Source organism: Coloeus monedula (assembly GCF_965178545.1).
Source record: "Coloeus monedula genome assembly, chromosome: 4".
In the NCBI taxonomy this organism is placed as follows: domain Eukaryota; kingdom Metazoa; phylum Chordata; class Aves; order Passeriformes; family Corvidae; genus Coloeus; species Coloeus monedula.
In genome coordinates, this window is record NC_138784.1 from 47,104,204 (window position 1) to 47,122,901 (window position 18,698).

The following is an 18,698-nucleotide window of genomic DNA, read 5'->3' on the forward strand; positions in this document are numbered from 1 at the left end:
GGGGGGAAAGTGGTAAAAATCTTCAATTAATTTTCCTCAACCTGAGGGATTTAATTAAGATGTTAGAAAAAATGTGCAAGTTTCCTGTGGGTATTTCTTATTTAATTTTCAGTTGCCTGAAGACAGATCTTGAAGCTTACAACAGATTTTGTAAGCCACAAAGAGACTAATTCAAAAAAAGATGTTAGTTTTTTACAGTTGAACTGGCTATGGATCAAATTATCTAGACAAAATTCAACAGCTACATGCAGCACTTTATACTATTTACATTCTGTAGTTTCCTTGCTTTGAATTGCTTTAAAAAGGATTGCTTAGGATTGCAGATTATATCTCACTGGCGTAACTCAAGCACCATGTAGAGATACCTGAGCTACCTGTGGAAGATCTAAATCAAGTGTTGGAAGTTACGCATGTCTGCTAGCTCAGAATAATATCTGAGTTAATTAGTCATGGGGAGAACAGAAATATATTAGCTTCAGTGGAGCACAACATAACAGTGAGACCCAAGCTACCTACTCTAGACATACCCTCTAGGAATATATTTCCAGCTGAAAAGGAAATAGGAACAGGAAACTGTTAAAAGGATCCACAGCACTGCATGGATTGCAGCACACCAAAAAGAAACACTTCCCCTGTGCCCTTTGGGTACATCTACAACCACAGATAGGAGAAGACCTACTTCCATGTGCAGAACTATAGCTTGTGACCAGACAGAACCTTAACCAATGCTGACTTTATCTATACCCATCAAACAAACCAATGTTTGCTGCAAAGTTCCCATTTCCTTGAGGACTGGTCACCACGTGGCATGTGGGGGCAAAAGATTGTAGTTTGGAAGACATCAGGTTTCATGAGTTCATCCATGTGAGGAAACAGAAATTAAAGCCAGCATAAATAAGGATGATTGAAGACCAAATAAACAAGAGTTAGAGATCAAGAAATTACATTGTTCTCTTGGAGACTGCATGTGAGCTTTAGAAGCTAAAGTACTTTCCTTAAAACAATATTAGGACAGGCAGGGGTCTATGTGCAGTTCCAAAGGGGAGTCCTAGCTCTGGGCAGTGCTTCTTCCCTCTTTTCACTGGCCTGGTTTTCTAGCTTCTCTGCTTCTCTCACAATACCATGGGCTGCTCAGTGTTTGTCATCAGGCTCTGCCACTTCACTAAACCTGAAGAGATTTTCTACTTCCAAGGAAAATGTCAGCAGTGTCCAGCATCACTGGTTCTCCCACACTGAGAGGAGTCTGGTGAATGGGACTTGCAGCTACATGGTGATAAGTCTTTGGGTTCCCTGCCAGCAACCTGCTTAATTTAGATATGTGAATATACCTATGGAAATAAATGCTTAAGGCTAAGATTTTCAAAATAAGCTTGAAGGAATTAAACACCCAACTCCTACAGACTTTCTCAGTCTAACTGCTTTTCTGGATTGGGGCCAGAGTGCTAATCGACTTGCAGTCCTGAGCTCAAAATGAAGGACTTATATCCCAACTGCGCCAGTGTGCTGCTTGCCTTCTCATTTGACTGGCCAAAAGCATGCAATAGCATCTCTGGTGTTGAAATACTAAGATTTCACAAATGTTATTTTATATCTTTTTGGATCAAGTTTTTGTCTGATGTGCAGCAAAGCCTGCAAAAACATATCCTCTATCATGTAGAATTCCAAAAAGTGTGGTAATATCTGTCTAACACAACATCTGTCTAGCATTAAATCTGAAGAATTGGAACCATTTGTTTGATGAGCAGTGTAACAAAGATGAAAATTCATTCTTGGGATATCAATGGGGAAATTATTTTTTTTTCTTTTTAGTGAAATGTGAGATGATTTCAACCAAAAATTATGTCTGCCAGCTCATTTAAGCCTCCAGGCAGCTTATAAAATGTTTATAAAAATAAAGCACAGACTCATTAGAAGACTTTGGGGGTAAAATGCAAATAGTACAAGATTTATATGCTCTTTAGGCATATACAGGTGCTCCTGATGAAAAGAACCAACAGAAAACTTGAGGGCATTTCTGCAGACTTCATACTTCCTGCCACACAATAGGTTGTTTGTCCTTGTATTTTATTCACAAATATTTTGGGCCCACAAATAATGTGAGAGTTTTCTATAGGAATAACTAGGGAAGTGCAAAGTGTTCCCTCAGAGGTATTAGACGTGGACTTCTAGACACCCTCCTCTATAGATGACCAAGCAATCAATAAACATGCCAATGCAGCAAAACTAACCTCCATGAAATCATACCAGCTTGGATAGGATTCAATGAAGTAGATGAGTTGGGAATAAAAAATTACTGACAAAAAGAAGTACAACAAACACAGGATAGGATGCCAGTACCGCAGGCTGTTGTCAGACTTGACAGGGTTTTCCCAGAGGTCAGGGCAAGTTGGCTGTGAGTAGCAGTACATGCAAGGGAGACAGAGCATCCCGTACTGCATCTAGGCTGCTTAGGCTGCTGGGACAGAGCAATTAGGCAGAGGGCAGGAGATTAAATTTATCAGCAATATGGCAGTATTGACAGGTGGAAGTGTCAGTATTTTCTCCTCCAGAAAACACTTAAAACCCACCCCAACAACCTATTTGGCTTTAGATCCAAAACATAAAGGAAATAATGGTGCTGTTTTACCAAAATAATTGCATTATACTAATAATGAAAAGCTTTTTGGCTCAAAGTAAAATTTCAGAACAGAGTTCTTCCTTGACAACTTACTGAGCTTTTTCTCTGTTTTCTGGATAGTGTCAAATATAGTATGATCTTCCTTGCTTCTCTCTGGCTTGAAGTGGAACTCTGTGTTCAGCTGACCAGATGTCACGTATCAATAGTTTCCACTGGAGGTCCTGTTAATTTCTCATTAGTTCTTTTGTCTATTCTATTAACAAAATAAGCATAATTTAAACAGTAAAGATTAATTTTTATTAGTTGTTCAGGAAAAATATAAAAAGTCTTTGTTTCAGACAGTAACGGACCCAGGGTTATTTGTTTCTCAGTTGTTCAGGACATGTTTAAATGCCTTGTTTATGTCTTCCATTATAACTGGGAAAATAAAACATGTCTGTTAGAAACTAAATAATGCTTATTTATGACCCACCTCTAGGGGTTTTTTTCACTCCCATTGTTCTCATTTTATTTAGTACAATTAAAATACAAAGGACAATGGCTATCCATAGCTTTTGGCATATTACCAGTTATTTAAAATACAAGTCCAACACAGCAAAGCTCACGCAAAACAAAATTAAATTAACTTAGCCAGCTAGTAATTCAAAGCAGTAAAATATATCCTGTCCCATTCATTCCCTCAATTCTTCCCAAAAAGCCTTAGGAAACAGACTGTCTTTGTAGTTTGCTTTAAAGGTCGAAAGACTGTGTTTGAAACTTTTTGCCTCTTTTAAAATGAGGGGACTTATGCTTGCGTCCCTCTGGTGACACCAGGACCAGTTATGTCAGCATAACTGAAAGAAACAGTAAGGCAGCACTTAACAATACCTTAACATCCAGCCAAGAAAATCCAGCCGCCAAAAACCAAGGGACAGAGATCTTACAAGCTTACGGAAAAATACTGTTACACAAGCTCAGTCAGTTGATTGCTGGCTCAGCACTACTGGGCACAAAAATGATGGAGTCCAAGTAAGGCTCATTCCGTGGCAATAAATTCATACAGTGATTAGGGGTGTAATTTTTTTTTCCAGTTTGACCACTGAAGCAAATGAATTTCAGTAAAGCCCCCCAGATTAGACAGTTCAAACTCAGAACTAAATCAAAAGTTTTCCTTAATTTGAACTCCATCAACCAAAAATAGGCATCTCTGTGAAATGAAAATCCATGGAAAGGACTGAAAAATTCTACAGAGCTGTGATGGAGGAGCTGAGGCATAAACCTTCTTCTTCCTTGTCACTCACCTCTCTGCATCCTCCCCATATGTGGGGGACAGGACCTACTGTCCCAGCAGGGCACCTGGCTCCCAAACTAGAGTGGAACACTGATCTCAATGCCACCATTTCATTTTGTACAGCTTAAACAGCTCAAAAAGCCACTAGCACAAGGCCTGGACTACAATGGCTTGCCTCTTTTGGTGAACACCCAAGAGCCACAGGCTCTTGAGCCATCCTCTCTTGACCAGCCTGTAGCAGGAACAGAGATTTGCCCCCTTCTTGATGCTGCCAGAGATTTTTTTATTGTGCATAACCTGAAAACGCTTTCTCTGGGGATGGATTTTTGGACTAGATTCTGCTCCTGTCCATCTGAAGCCACCTGTGCATTATGGGTGGTATGTGCTCTAGAAATCTCTGCCCTAGAGCATGGTGGTGGAGTCCATTACAGGGACTGATGTGCTCAAATCTCCTCAGGCAGAAGAGAGAGCTGAAGCTGAGCTTTGCACAGATTTAATGAATGTTCAGATTGCTGGGTGACTGTGGAGGCCATCACCATCCACAAACTCACACCTAGACCTGAGGAAATAAATTTATACTTATCTACCTCCCAGGACAGCAGAAAAACCCACAAAAAAACCCCAGCTTAAACAGCTTTACAGATGTGGTTTTGATTCAAGCATATTTTCAGGCCAACAAAAATCGTGTGTTTAGTGAATAATCTATTTGTTGGAAATAAATGCCTAGAGCCAACTCTTTTCCTGCTGCTGAAATAAACAATTCCCCTTTTTCCCTGGGGCAGGACTCACACCCACATGCTTTCAGTCTTCCTTCCTGAATTGCCTCCTCAGACAGCATCCATCTCCGATGAGAGGGGCCACACCTGAGAGTGGTATCTGTAAATACGCCAAGAAACACCCACTTCCACATCCACAGAGTGCCCCTTGTTGCGCTCTGATCCTTAACCAGTGACCTGTCATGGTGTGTGCCAGCTTCAGTTTTCAGCCCTTGCTGCCTGTAAAGCTTCTGGATCAAACCTGAAGGGCTAAAAGAAACCACAATCTCTGGAAACATCTTGCAGGAGCAACATGAAGCAGCTATCATGACCACTTCTTCATGTTTATTTTTTGAGATTAGGAAGTGCATTTTCAGAAGCCCAGCTATGCTCTCTTTGTATTCTGCCTCTCTGAAATCTGCTTAAGATTTCCTTATTAGGTGTCCTAATTTTTCAGCTTCTTAACTCACAAAAATGAAGCTACTCCATCTCAAATAGGGATTCGGAGAATGAATAAATGTGTATACTCTTTTGTATCCCCCAAAGATATTCCAGGAACAGTGTTTTGTATGTAAAACTCTGAGATCTTCAGGGAAAGAAAATAGAAATTGTAGAAACAGAATGAATCCTGTGGACAAAATTTTCAAAAAATCTCCTTTTTTTGTGCAACTGAGATGTCAGAGTAGCAAAATTTATTCTCTTTGATAGCAGCTGAGAAGCATTGAAGCAACCAGGAACAAGACTCTTCTCTCAGGACTGTGGATGTAAATCTCAGCAAACCTTAATGGAGTTGCACCCATAACATCAGACTCCCATCCTCTTATAGCAAGGCAGTGCTAACATATCTTCCAGGACAGATATAAGGGATCTCTGCTGCACATCACTCAGCATATGAATTTTCAGGGGGAGAAAGAGTTTAGCTTGTCTCTGAAGTTAGTTTACATTTGTTGGGCTCTTAATTAAAGCAGGGTGTTACTTTCCCAGACTGAAGTGGATTAGAAATACAATGGTTTCAGTGAAAGCTGAGAATAACTTCTCTGTGATGCAGTAGTAGGATGACAAAGGACTGAAAAGTTTAGTAGGGCTGATTCTCAGAATTATTTTACACATATATAGTAAAACATCAAAACAGAAATTTAAAAATCTATTGCCTGATCGAAAATCATGTTCCCAAACACATTTTTACCACAACAACAGTTAACCAAATATTGTATGACTTCTCACCCGGGGTTGTAGAAAAGAAACAAAAATTCTCTAAGTTCTCCATGTGGAGATTTTTTGGTGTTATTATTTTATATTGCAGCAGAAATAATAGCTTTGAAATAGCACTCTTTTCCCACAGAAAAGAGCACTGTCTGGGTTTCACACTTGATCTAGTAGTATCTATAGCAGTACCTATAGCAACATATGGCCAAGCTTAAGACAACTTAATGTAAAAGAAAAGTCAATTAAATGTTTCATTTGGCACTTGTACCTAAATTAAATGCCATGGCTATGCTTCAGTGGAGTATATACAGGAATTGGCTCAGAACAGCTTCTGTTAAACAGCCACCTCTGCCAGGTTTAGTGACCCAATATTACTTACTTCCTGGCTAAGATTAACTTCTGATTTTATGGCTATTTTTTGTTTCTCTTCTGTAATCAACACAGATAAACAATCTCAAGAATACAATCCTTTAGACTCTCCTCAGGCAAAATGACCACTTAAGAAAACAGACATTTTGGTGCAGTGGGGACGCAGTCCATGCTGATATAACACTGGTGCAAAGAATAGAGGTTAAAATAATGGATAATTGTATTCAGGAAAGTAGACTGGAAATCAGAACACACATTTAACTTTTTTTTTCTATACTTCAACTCCATAAATACAAGGATTTGGGCAACACCAATGAGCTGCAAAAGATTAATACCAATCAATCCTTGCTTGTGCAAACTTGAATGTGTTACTATACCAGTGTTTTCTGATGTCCAGGAAACAGATTCTGCAGGACAGCTTCCTTTTGCTAACCAGCAGGAAATAATAGAATATTTCGATTGCTGCTGTGTTAAAATCTGAGACACTCTTAAGGGAGCCAGATAAGAATGATCTTTTTTCCTTCTTTCCAATGTCTTTTTTTCTAACTTTACCATGATGTGACTAAAAACTCATCTCAATAACTTGTGAAAGAGATTACTAGGACTACAACTGCAAGCAGTTTCATACTGAACACAGATTTTTTTGAAAATCAAAATTAGATCAGCTGCCTGGGGAAATTTTCCACTATGTTATTTGTAACAGCTTCAAGTTCTTCCTGTAAGTGCCTTCCCTTGTAAGGAGCCTTATTATCCTTAGCCTGGAATGTTCACATAAAGAAAGGCACTTATTACAGAAGATATCTGGTTGGTTCTCATTTTAAAAAGTGAATATTTAAATACTTTAAAAGTCTCAGTCTCTCAGGTTTGCAGCAGAGGTTAAACTGCTTTCTAACAGTGAGGAGCTATTGAACCCCACTTACTTTATAACCAAAGTATGAAATAGACATATCAGTCTTTTTTTCCCCTAGTGGCATGATGAGATGTACTAAAGCATGTAACATAGAGGAAACGGAGTGAATAGCCACTCATTATTGTTAGAGAGCAGATTTGAGTTTGCTTGTACAGAGCATAAACTCATTTTCAACACGTGGCCTCAGCTTTCCTCCTTACCCATCCTGTGCTCTCCTTGTAGAGGAGATTACACGTCCACTTCATCTGCAATGGTTGCATGAGGCGTTAAAGCCTTCCTGACAAAGAGATAAAGCCTTCTCCCAAATAGAGTCACAGAATGGTTTGGGTCGGATGGGACCCTAAAAATCATCTAGTTTCAACCTCCTGCTGTGGGCACAGACACCAGGAGCATATCAATACCTCTCTTCCCTCTGCAAACTGGGTAGACCTTTGCTCATATACACCTGAGCTCTTCCTTAGCTGGGCTTAGGAAGCAGTCGGATGCTGTCATACTGTCCTAGTACTTGCATATGAAGACTCAGATCACCAAATTGTTTTGTGGATCTCAAGCCTTTTTCTTCTCCTGCTTACTCTGTACATCCAAATTTTAATCCCTTAATCCTCAAGATCCTGACAGACCAGATCCAGAGAGATGTTTACGTCTTCCATGCCTTCCTGATCTCCCTTGGGCCTTTCCCACCCAGGCAGCAACCTCCCAGGCAGCTTCCTCATCTTGGCTTGGAAAGAAGTCACATCATGTCTTCTCCAAGCCCTGTTCTGTCTTCAGCTGAGGAAGGAGCTTGTCTTAGAAAATCCTTATTGCATTTCCCATCAGGGCTTGCACAGCCACTGGTTGCTCAGTGGGTGCTGTTGTCCTCTTCCAGGACACATAGCCACAAGGTGCCCTCACTACTCTGAGAATCATCTCAGTAAGGAAATTTAAAAGTATATTATTCAAAAGCTGGATTTAGAGCAGATCCTAATTCAGTTCAATACATATTGCAATTTTAGGAAACTTTGCAGTGAGGTTCATGTCTTCTAGTTAAGGAATTTGAAAGTTAGATGAATGGTTTGGATTAGGATAAAGCTCCTAGCCCTGTGCTTCTTTAACAGTCACTAAGAGAAGCAGGCAACTCCTGATGGTGAGCCACTGCATGTGAAGAGAGGAGCCTAAAATTGGTCTCAAAAACTGCCTTCTCTCCGTACAATCTAAGGCACCAAAGGTGATTGGTAAGGATCTTGCAGAATAGATTGGAAATATCCTTAGCTCGTTGAGAGAAATCCTCTCAGGTTTTCCTGTTATCATCATGGAAAACAGACATGGGAGTGATCAGTGTTTTAAGAGTAGATGTAAGTGCAGCTGTACCAGGGTAAGTTGAATGCTACACGTTTCTGGAAGAGAGCCTGGCTGTAGCCCCAAGTGACAGGATGGCATCCCTAGTGTGTGGCTAGCCAAGGAAGGCTGAGTGGTGAGACCATGTCAGCCCTTGGCAGAGCCCAACTCTGCACTTGGATGCTTGGAGAGATGAGCTGTGGCCCCTTCCTTTGATCTCTACACCTCTATGTAAAACAGATATTTAAATACAAAATTTTGTCCTAGTTCAGGATCTGGCCAGAAATGTATTTCTAGGCATGACTCTAATGAGAAGCAGCACCATCTCTTATCAATCTATTAGTATCCCATGTTAATGGCTGCAGTGTTCACTAGCCTGCCTGAAATTGCCATCAGCAGCAAATCTGTACACATTGCATTTTTCACCTGCCTTAGTGAGGAGAGCACTGGAAGTTCTCCATTTGCAGAGAGGAAACCATACCCTAGAAAACAAGAAGAAAATGGATCACAATCACAATTGAAATTTACACAGGCTCTGTCCAGTCTTGCCATTGACTAAAATGAGGACATGTTAAAGAATTGTCATTTCTAAATTGCCACTGCATCCAGAATACCCATATACAAAATCCTAGCATCTGTAATGGTCTGATTTTTGCATTTTCCTATTTTTGCCTCATAAATGTCTGTGCTATAAAAAAAAATAGTGGTATGCGCTTAACAGTAGACATAGTTTCAGTCTTTGGATACGTATTAATCCTTTGAGTTTCTCTCTCACGGTTTATTATGTCATCCAGATTTCAGTCTGAACCATCTACTCTTTTCCATATGTTCCTAGCAGGAAATGTGCATGAATTTAGAAACGCAGCAAGACATATGATATTCAATAATAAGAACATTTCGAAGACACACAAAAGAAAAAATCCAAATGAAAGTTGTCTCTGGCTCCCAGCCTCATTTAGTCAAACAAGATATCCAATATTCCTTAATTTGAAACTTTTAGTTACGGTAAAATGTTTTGCTTTTCCTTTATTTAGCTGAGACTTTACTGCGGATACAGACTTAGAGAGTGTTGTTTTATATTTACTCACACTTAAGTTTTGTAATAATATCTAATATCTGGAATCATAGGAGGTTTTTCTTAAGTCTTATGGAGACAAAAGTAAACAATGGTTTAAAAGACAAGTCTGTATTTTGAAATTCAGTAAATATAGGGGTATGTGAGATGCCATAGCTTGGTTTATGAATTACATAGCAGATTCTATATATATATCAAATAACATGACATTATTGCCTAAAAAACTAAATGTTATACACATGTCATATCAACAAGAAAACTGCAAATGATGTACAGGTAAATTGTCTGAACCCAGAAAAATGATGCCCACATATATTTTTCCCATTAAGACTGAACTAAATAAACTGCCACAGACCTTGAGCATTCCTCCCTTGTGACCCTGCATCTAGAAAGGTGATGGAAGAGTAAGAAAACAAGAGTTTGCTACTGCAGAAAAAGCAAGGGAACCCCAGTCTCCAGAGCCTTGTAGGTTTATGAAGCAGGGGTGAAGACCACGGAGAGGGGAATAGAAAAAGCAGAAAGGACAGATCATTGGAGTTATGCAAGCCAGAACTCCACACTGAGTAGGCCATGGATGTTCCGTAAGTCTATTTATTCCCATAAAGCTTGTTTAAAAGACTGTTTATTTGATCTCCATAAGAAAAAAACATTTTTACAACAGGAAGTTACCATTTTTTTTAGGAGAAGAGGCTGTTTTTTTCTATTCTGTTTCGTTTATTTGCTTGTAGGCAATGTTTTATGTTATACCTTTTTTCTTCAAGGTAACCAGGGTGTAGTGTTTAACCCTTCCAGAAATATCAGTTCAGGGAGGTGGTGCTAGCAATGGCCTTCTGTCTTTGCTTGGTGGTGGTTGTGGGTCTCCAGGCAGGCAAAAAATTGCCCACTGAATGGGGCAATCTGCTCCAAGGTGTCTGCAGAATTCAGTCTGAAGGGAACAGGGAGGCCGGGGCAGGAAAAAGGAGTGGATCTTCTGCATTCTTTTCCTCTAGCCTGAAAAAATGAGTTGGAATTGGTTTTTGTTGCATCATATAAGGATTTATCATGGGCATTAATGGTGCTACAGCCCTTCAGCTAGTAGGGCCTGATGTTAGCCTGGATGTTGTCAGGACTGTCAAGCTGCACATCCCATGTGCACTCCAGTCCTGGCCCTGCCTGACGTGCCGTCACCAGTATGAGAACCAGAGGTCTACCTCCCCATAGGATAGAAACAGCCAGGGATGAACACCTCTAGAGCCTGCTAAGAACACTGGAGGCAAAAATTAACTACTCAGGCTGGAGAAAATAAAATTTAAAGTTATTTGCAGAAAATTATTAAATTAATTCACAGAATTATTTAAAGTAATTATTAATTAAGGTTAAAATTATTCACAGAAGGGGTAAAGGTTTTGTTTTAAGGCCATGAACAGACACTATGATCAGGATCAGCAGTTCCCAAACTGTCTTCTGCAGACAGTCCTTTGTGGGGCATGAATCAGCAGCACGCAGCAGATCGGCTGTACCCTGTCACCGTTATAATGCTGCAATCTCATGAGCCATGTTCCGGGTGCTCTGCCAGAGATTTTAAAAGGGTTTTTCTGTCACTTTTCTTTCCTTATTTGAAATGGGTTTAAGCCTCAGAAGGATGAGTCTCTGTTAGCAGCAGATCAGAACCATATTCACTATTCCAGTCAGCAAAATATTTCTATTTTTCCCTCTTATTAAATAAACCTTATATTCCAGAGAAGATGGATTTCAAGTACATGCCTGTACAAAAACACCATGTGAGCTGAAGCTCCTGCTCTGTAAAGTTCTTTGGACTGTGGTATGTAGAAAATTCAAATTTTCTCTGTGGATATTTTTGGTATTGTACTAGTATTGTATAGTCTGTATGTACCAGATCTGTAATTTTCAGGTAGCCATAGGCAAACATGGCAAGTCAGTATATGTATAAATCACTGCCTGTGACAGGTGTGGGCCACTGCAACAAATCTTCTATACTTTAAATTAGTCATAAATATATGCCTTTCACCAAGCAGGCTCTCAACCTTACAGAAAAGGTGACCATAGAAATCAATTGTGACTTAATTTGGTATCTTAAAATGAAGGACATATGTGAAGCCATCAGCATCTATAAGTGAATCCACCAAACAACCCATATTTTTTTAATTGTTATTAAAAGAAGGAAAGGGTTGCATCTCAGGGATGCAACCTCCATTGTTAAACTTTTTAGTTTGTTTGGCATTTCTTCTTTTCCTCTGCACATGGAGAATTTAAAGTTCAACTATTGCTCCGCATATGTCCTGGCAAGGCTGCTGAACAGCAAACACCCCCAAGTTCGGCCAGTGCTCCATTCCTCCGTTCCGCAGGGAGTTCTTGTTTCATGTGTTTTTCATTTTAAGTTCTGCCTCCTCGAATGCTATTTCCTCTCTTTCGGTTTTCACCAAGGTCAAAGAAATCTTTAGCAAATAAAAAGTATGAACATCCAGTCATCTACTGGAAGTGAGCCCATCCAGTGTCTAAATAATAAGTTAATAGGTTCATGGAGCAGTCCTGCCTATACCAACTATAGGGCAGCTGAAACCTTCATCTGAGCACTTCCCCACAGCTAAATAGAGAGTACTTATCAAATAGAGGGCTCTTTTGTCTTGATTATGAACTGCAGAGAAATCAGTTTAGCAGAAATCAGAGTCCTAGCAAACAAGACTCTCCCAAGCTTCTGAAGTACATGACAGGGCACAGACCTTTCCCGTTGGCCTTCACCTGTCCATAGGCCAGAGCTGCAGAGGCCCATACACAGAGGAGAAATGGTGGTGAGCAGCTGAAAAGCCCAGCTACTGAAAATATGTCTCATAATAATACTACATGAAAATCATAGAGATTAAAATCCTATATAACATATTCAGCATGTTTTGGGGTATATCTTGGGAAAATTACCTACAAAAATATGATTTAATAATATTTGCTAACTGCCATCAGATGCACTGTTGAAGCTGTCTGAAAGTCAAGAGTCACTAGCTAACAGGATTTGTTTTACAGGAGATACAGTATTCATGGGGATCATTTGTCTCTGCAGAGACAAAAATGCATTTGGAGGTTGAGCTAGTCAAGCTCAACAGCTACTGATATTTTTTACAAATATGGGCTTACTTTTCATCAAAAGTAGGATTCAAGCTCATGCTAGTCTGTGGGAGACTCTACCAAGCTGAGTGTCTGAGCTGTGCATGAACTGTAAAGGAAATCAGACCCAGAAGAGCTCTCCTGGGCTGCTGCCTCCATCTCACCTAATTACCTTGCTGTACCAGCTTCCATAAACTAATAAGGTTCTGTCTTAAGATCATATTCAGGTTTATGGATGGATGTTCCAGAAATGTAGGACTCTTCTGGTTGGAAACCTCCCTGTTTCCATTTGAAGTAATCTGTGTCACAAAATGGCACCCATACTTATCTTTGCTGCAGGTTCCCCGCCTGATACATCTGACCACATTTATGTTCTCCATGGGCACATCACATATTGTGTCATCTCATAACCAAATAGTCCATTCCCAAGCTTTTTTTCATAGCTTCCTGCTCGGGGAAAAACCGTGAGTCCTAAAGTGCCCGACCTCACCTTTTGGGTTATTTAAATTCATCCTACTTCTATTATTCCAGTCCTGAAATGTATCCAATTCTTCCTGTACACTGTCCTCCTCCACATTCACACTACATATTGCATTATCAGAAAATTTCATGAGCACAGTTCTACTTTTTCTGCCAAAGTTGTTAAAAATGTTAAATAGGATCAGTCCCTAGACACATCTTGGAAGAACTCCACCGGTAACTTCCTTTCAGCTTGGTATTTTTCCTTTCAACATGATCTTTCATTTTTTTCCACCTCACAATTCTTCTGCTAATCCAAATTTTCTCCAGCTTAATGAGCAATTTCCTATGCAGCACTGAGTCAAGCACTTTCCTGGTAACTGAGTTGTATCTCATTCTCTTAAAAATTAAAAAAAAAAAAAAAAAATCAGGTTATCCAGACATGATCTACTCTTGTCATTTCATTTCCATCTTCATGTCCTTATTTGCTTATATCCAACATATATTTTGAGATTTCACATATTCTTGAAGCCAGACCTGTGGTTGATGAGACTTTTCTTCTTTTTTGCTTAAATTAGATCCAACGCTTGCTTTTTCAAGGAAGAGCTTTCATCTCCAATAAACACATTCAAAATCTTTGTTAGCAGACTTGCAGTTTCTTTAACCAGTTCTTTTTTCCAGGATGTGCCTCCACTGCAAGCTGACTCAGTCACATTAATCTCTTCAGATTTTGGCGTCCACCTTAGATGTGGTTAATTCTATTTCCATTCACATATTCCCATTAGCAACACAGCCTTGTTTAACATCATCATCCCTGTTGAAATCTGAGCCAAAATATTCATCTTGGGGCCATGTCTGTATTATCCTCAACCTCACCATCTTTGCTGAGCAGTGCTTATAAATCATCTTTTTGTTTGTGTGGCTAAAAAAATCTCTATTTGATTTAGCTGTGTTTGAAAACCCCAAAAAAGTTTGTCTTTTGGCAATTCTTATTTTATCCATACACCTCCTGACCTCTAAGACTTAATCCTGTTAGCTGAACATTACTCTCTTTTTCCATTCTACATAGGATGTCTGCTTGTTCTGAATAGGTTATTTCTGAGCTGGGTAATCATCCAACTAAGTCTAAATCCCTTCCCTTGATTTCAGTTGAGGCCCCAGAGAAAAGCTGCACCTTTGTCATTCAGAAATTCCAGCTCACTATTACACTCAAGTTCATGGGTTTCCCTGTTCAGTGAACTGCATATTTGAAACTGAAAATGGCAGTTTCATTTTCAGCTAGAACTACCTGGTTTTACCTGGTTTAAATTAGTCAAAATGTCTAGATCTGGTACAACCAGTTCTTTTCCAGTGTCCAAAGGTGTAATCCAAACTGCATCTAATTGAATGATCTGTATCTGGTTTAAAGATCTGTATCTTGCTTCAAAGACTGTCAGCTATCTCAAATATTAAAGACAGAAGCAAAATTTCTGGTAATCCTGCTAACTGGAGTGGAAGTGCAGAGATTTCTATCCAGAATCTGAGCTGCTATAAATCTGTGTTGCTCTGCTGAAACTAGTTGAGCTGCAAAAATTTAAGCACACTCTTTGTCACGACAAACCAGATCAGACACATGACAAGCACAGCACACTTTGGTTTAGAGCTGGCTGAACTGCCTCATTCTCTGTGAGCCTTCGAAACCCAGAAGGACTTTTTATGGCACCATTTATAAGCCTTATCCCCTACAGCATCAAATAAGGACACTCCTATCACTCCTGCTGCCATTGAAAAAGCATCTCATGTAATTTATTGTCTTTCATTTGCTTGCAAAAGAAGCAAGGAAGTTTCATTAAGTAGGTGGGAGAAGCTCAAGGCCCTTTTCACACTCACATGTTTTCTCTTTGTTGCTGTTTGTACAGGTGCAGTGAAAAAGACTCAGAGGGCGTCTTCATAAAGACAGGACTTGAGAAATGCCACTTTAAATTGTTTGAAATCAAAGGTTTTGGTAGCTCATAAACAGGGAGCTGGTTTTTTCCCTAGGACTGCAAATCTAAATATGAGGAGCTACCTTCATGTACAAATACATTTGCCATACACATGGAACTACCATTAACATAGACTGCCCTTGTGGACTGTGGGAACAGGCCCTTTTCATTTATGCTCACTGAGAATTTCAATACTTAAAAAAAAAAAAAAAAAAGAGAGATTCTCATAATCAACCAGCTCATTTTGTATGTTGAAATAAAAGAAATAGAAGTATCCAATGAGGATGTCAGGAAGCCTGTACTCCATCCAAATGGACCAATTTAATGCTTGCTGTAAGCATACTTCCAGACTAGCATCTGGAAATCTGAAATGAACAGAGATAGACATAGACACCCTTAGACTCTGGGAAATAATTAAAGTTGGAATAAGAATACGTTTGTGGACCAGATCATCAGATGGTATAAATCAGCACAGCTCCAGTCATTCCAAAAAAGTAATGCCAGTTTATGTTAAAGTGCTAGCTGGCTCCCGTAGCTTTCCTTTGTGATTAATTTCAGTGCAATCATTTGCTGGAACATGCTTTTGGACCAAACTTCCTGAAGCATTACTTTTACAAATCTCTTGTGTGCTCTTGGACCACTGCCTGTAGCACACCCTTCTGTATTAGGTCTGCTTTTCTCCAAACAGAAAGCTCAAGGTTTGGGATTTTTTTTTGAAATTATATCTTAAAAATAAGATGAAATCCAAGTTTTTTTCTGAGCAGTTACTTTATACTTATCACTTTTGGCTCTTCTATGATTCAATGGCACCTGACTTTTCATTCTTTGCCACTCTTTGATTAAATTATCCTTAGGACAATTAATGTTGGTATTTTCAATTCCTTGTGTACCACAGAATCCCACTGGATTTAAGAGTGGAAATCCATCTTCATGGCAGTGCAGAAGCAGCCACAGGCTGCTGCGAGGTGCCCCCAGTGCTGAGGGTGTGACAGTTGCTGATGCAGTTCTGCCCTGGCTGGCCCCCACTCACACAAGGCCCTGTAAGTGCCTGGCACTCAAGGAGCCACCACAGCACAGGTCAGCACAACCAAGGTTCCTACACTCTCCTTTTTGCAAACCACTCTAGGAGGTTCCCAGAGCTGGAATCATTTGCCATGGGAGGGTGTACAGGTGGTCCCATCAGCTTTCCACTGGTATGTCAGACCTGCCAGATTTCCCTCCCTGAATGCAGTAATCCTAATGAGTACCCTCCTGCTGGGACCTCAGGCACCACACCTGGCCTCCTGTCTACCTTGGAAAAGCCTGCATCACCCAGCTTGGGGCACCATGAGAGAGAAGCCACAGCACTGTCTTGTGGCTGGGGAAGTGTCACCATGAGAGGCTGTGCACTCAAAGCCCCCTCACTGGAGCATACAGTTCCACCTTGCAGCCTCATTGCCCCAGCAGCCTGCGGTGAAATGCAGCCAGGTCTGCTCTCATGGCAGACAATCCCTGAGGAACTGCTCTAAGGGCATGTCTCACAGTTATCATGCTCTCCAGCCATGGCTGGCACATTTTCTTCTCTACGTATTTACCACTGGAAAAAAGGGGAAAATTACCTAAAATATTGCGTGTTCATTCATACATTTCAGTTAAGCAGTTTTTGAAAAAACACAGACACTTGTGAGTTGGCTCATCACAGTCTGTGTTCCCTTTACCTTCTTCTCTCTCATCTCTTCCTTGGCAGCGCCAACCAGAACCTATGAACACAGGAAGAAATGTAGGGACCCTATCTGTACAAGTTCATTACTTTTTTCAAGGCCATGGAAAATCCTAAAATATTCTTCAACAACATCTCTCTCAAAATGTGGGAAGCCATTGCTCCTGCAGGAAGGAAGGCTCACAATAGTGTTCAGAATGATGGCAGCAGCTCAGTTTTCCCTGGTCACCCACAGACAGCTCATATTCCCCATTACAGGGGTAAGCACAAGGCTGTACAGTCTGCAAGTGTTCAAAGACACAAAGGACTTGCTAAGAGCCTTTAAGTGCCAACAGAGTCTCATTTCCTTCAGGGCACTGGACTAAATGCAGAGATATGTGCAGTGTTCTGCTTATGAGAAACTGAGCTGCTGCAATGTTGAGGATGATGCCTCAAGAAATGAGCCAAAAGCATATTTCATCACACAGTACCTACCAGCAGCACAAGACATGATTTTCATCTCTCAGAAAGACAAGGAAGATTGTTCCTTCAGTGTTATCCATGCTTCCTCTGTGACAGCAACTTGCAGAATGACTTTTTCTTGGTGCTTTGGGTTTGCGTTTCCAGGTGCTGATTTGCAGAAGTATTAAGTACTCATATGGAAATCTCCATCTGGAATACCCCAGATTTGACTAGGTATGACCCTGAAAGGCCTGATCTGATTTCAAAGTTAGGAATAACTTTAAAATTGGCCCTGCTTTAAGCAGGGGGGTGGATCAGATGGTGCCTTCTAACCAGAACTATTCTCAGACTTCAGCTGCCAGTGCAGTCACTAGGAGCTCTGCCTTCAACAGACGTGCTCCAAAAAATCAGAGATTTTCTGCTCAGCACCCAAATTATTTGGAACTTTTGAAAATAATGCACCTAAACACTGCATCTATAAAACGGAGCAAATAATGTCAACACTATTCACAAGCAAAGGTTAAAAATTGCTCATGAATCTCTCAGCTATTATTTTACAAGCATTAGAAAAGACTCTGAGGAAATCAGAAATTTATTGCTGAGACCAGGGCTGGGGTAATGTAAAGGGACAGAGCTCTTCATGGAACCATGATTCTTAAACACAAGACTGAAAACTCATTCGTTAAGCCCTGTCTGTTCAGCGTTGTTTCTCTGAAGCATGGCTTCTGTGCAGAAGGTGGTATGTCTCCATGGAATTAAAAAGTGTAGCAAGCTTTTATTTTTTACTTTGTGCTCAATTGCATTTATCTTTTGAAAATTAAGTTTCAACAGGCCATTCCAATCGACCAGACACAATTTTACATCAATACTGAAACAGCCTTTTTTATTTGTATTACCCTGCTAAACTTTAAAGTATGAAAATGGAGGTCTGGAAGCTTCAATTACGACAGATGCCTTGAGTTTGACAGGGTACTATGCAAGCAGAAGAAAATGCTCTGGAGTGTAGACATGCATACATATCTAAGTGAAATCTACTTCACTCAGCAATTAATCAGATTAAGAACTCTACTGAAGTAACCAAGATTTTATTGAACACATTTCTCATGGGTAACTACTAGCAGTGATAGCAGAAACAAGCCTTCAAGACTAAAAATAGAAAGCATTCCTATTATGAGTTTTGCTTGAAGCTCAAAACTGAAAATGCTGTGAGAACAAGAGAATGGAAGCCTAATGAAAACATCCCTCTTTGCCTCTCTCTCTGAAATGCCGTGCTGAAAAGCAGCACTTTCTTTCTCCTGCACATAGAAATCTCTGTGCCTGACAGATAGAACAGGAGATAAAAAGGATACAAAGCATCCAGCTTTCCAATACTTACATGGGTTGATGATTTAAATTACAAAGTTTGAAGAATTTGGCACTTAGCAAACTTGAACCTTGCCCAGGCTTTTTTTTCCTCCTCAATAATAAGTTTAGAAAAACTTGACAAAAGAAATATTTTCCCTGTAACACAACATATAAACAAC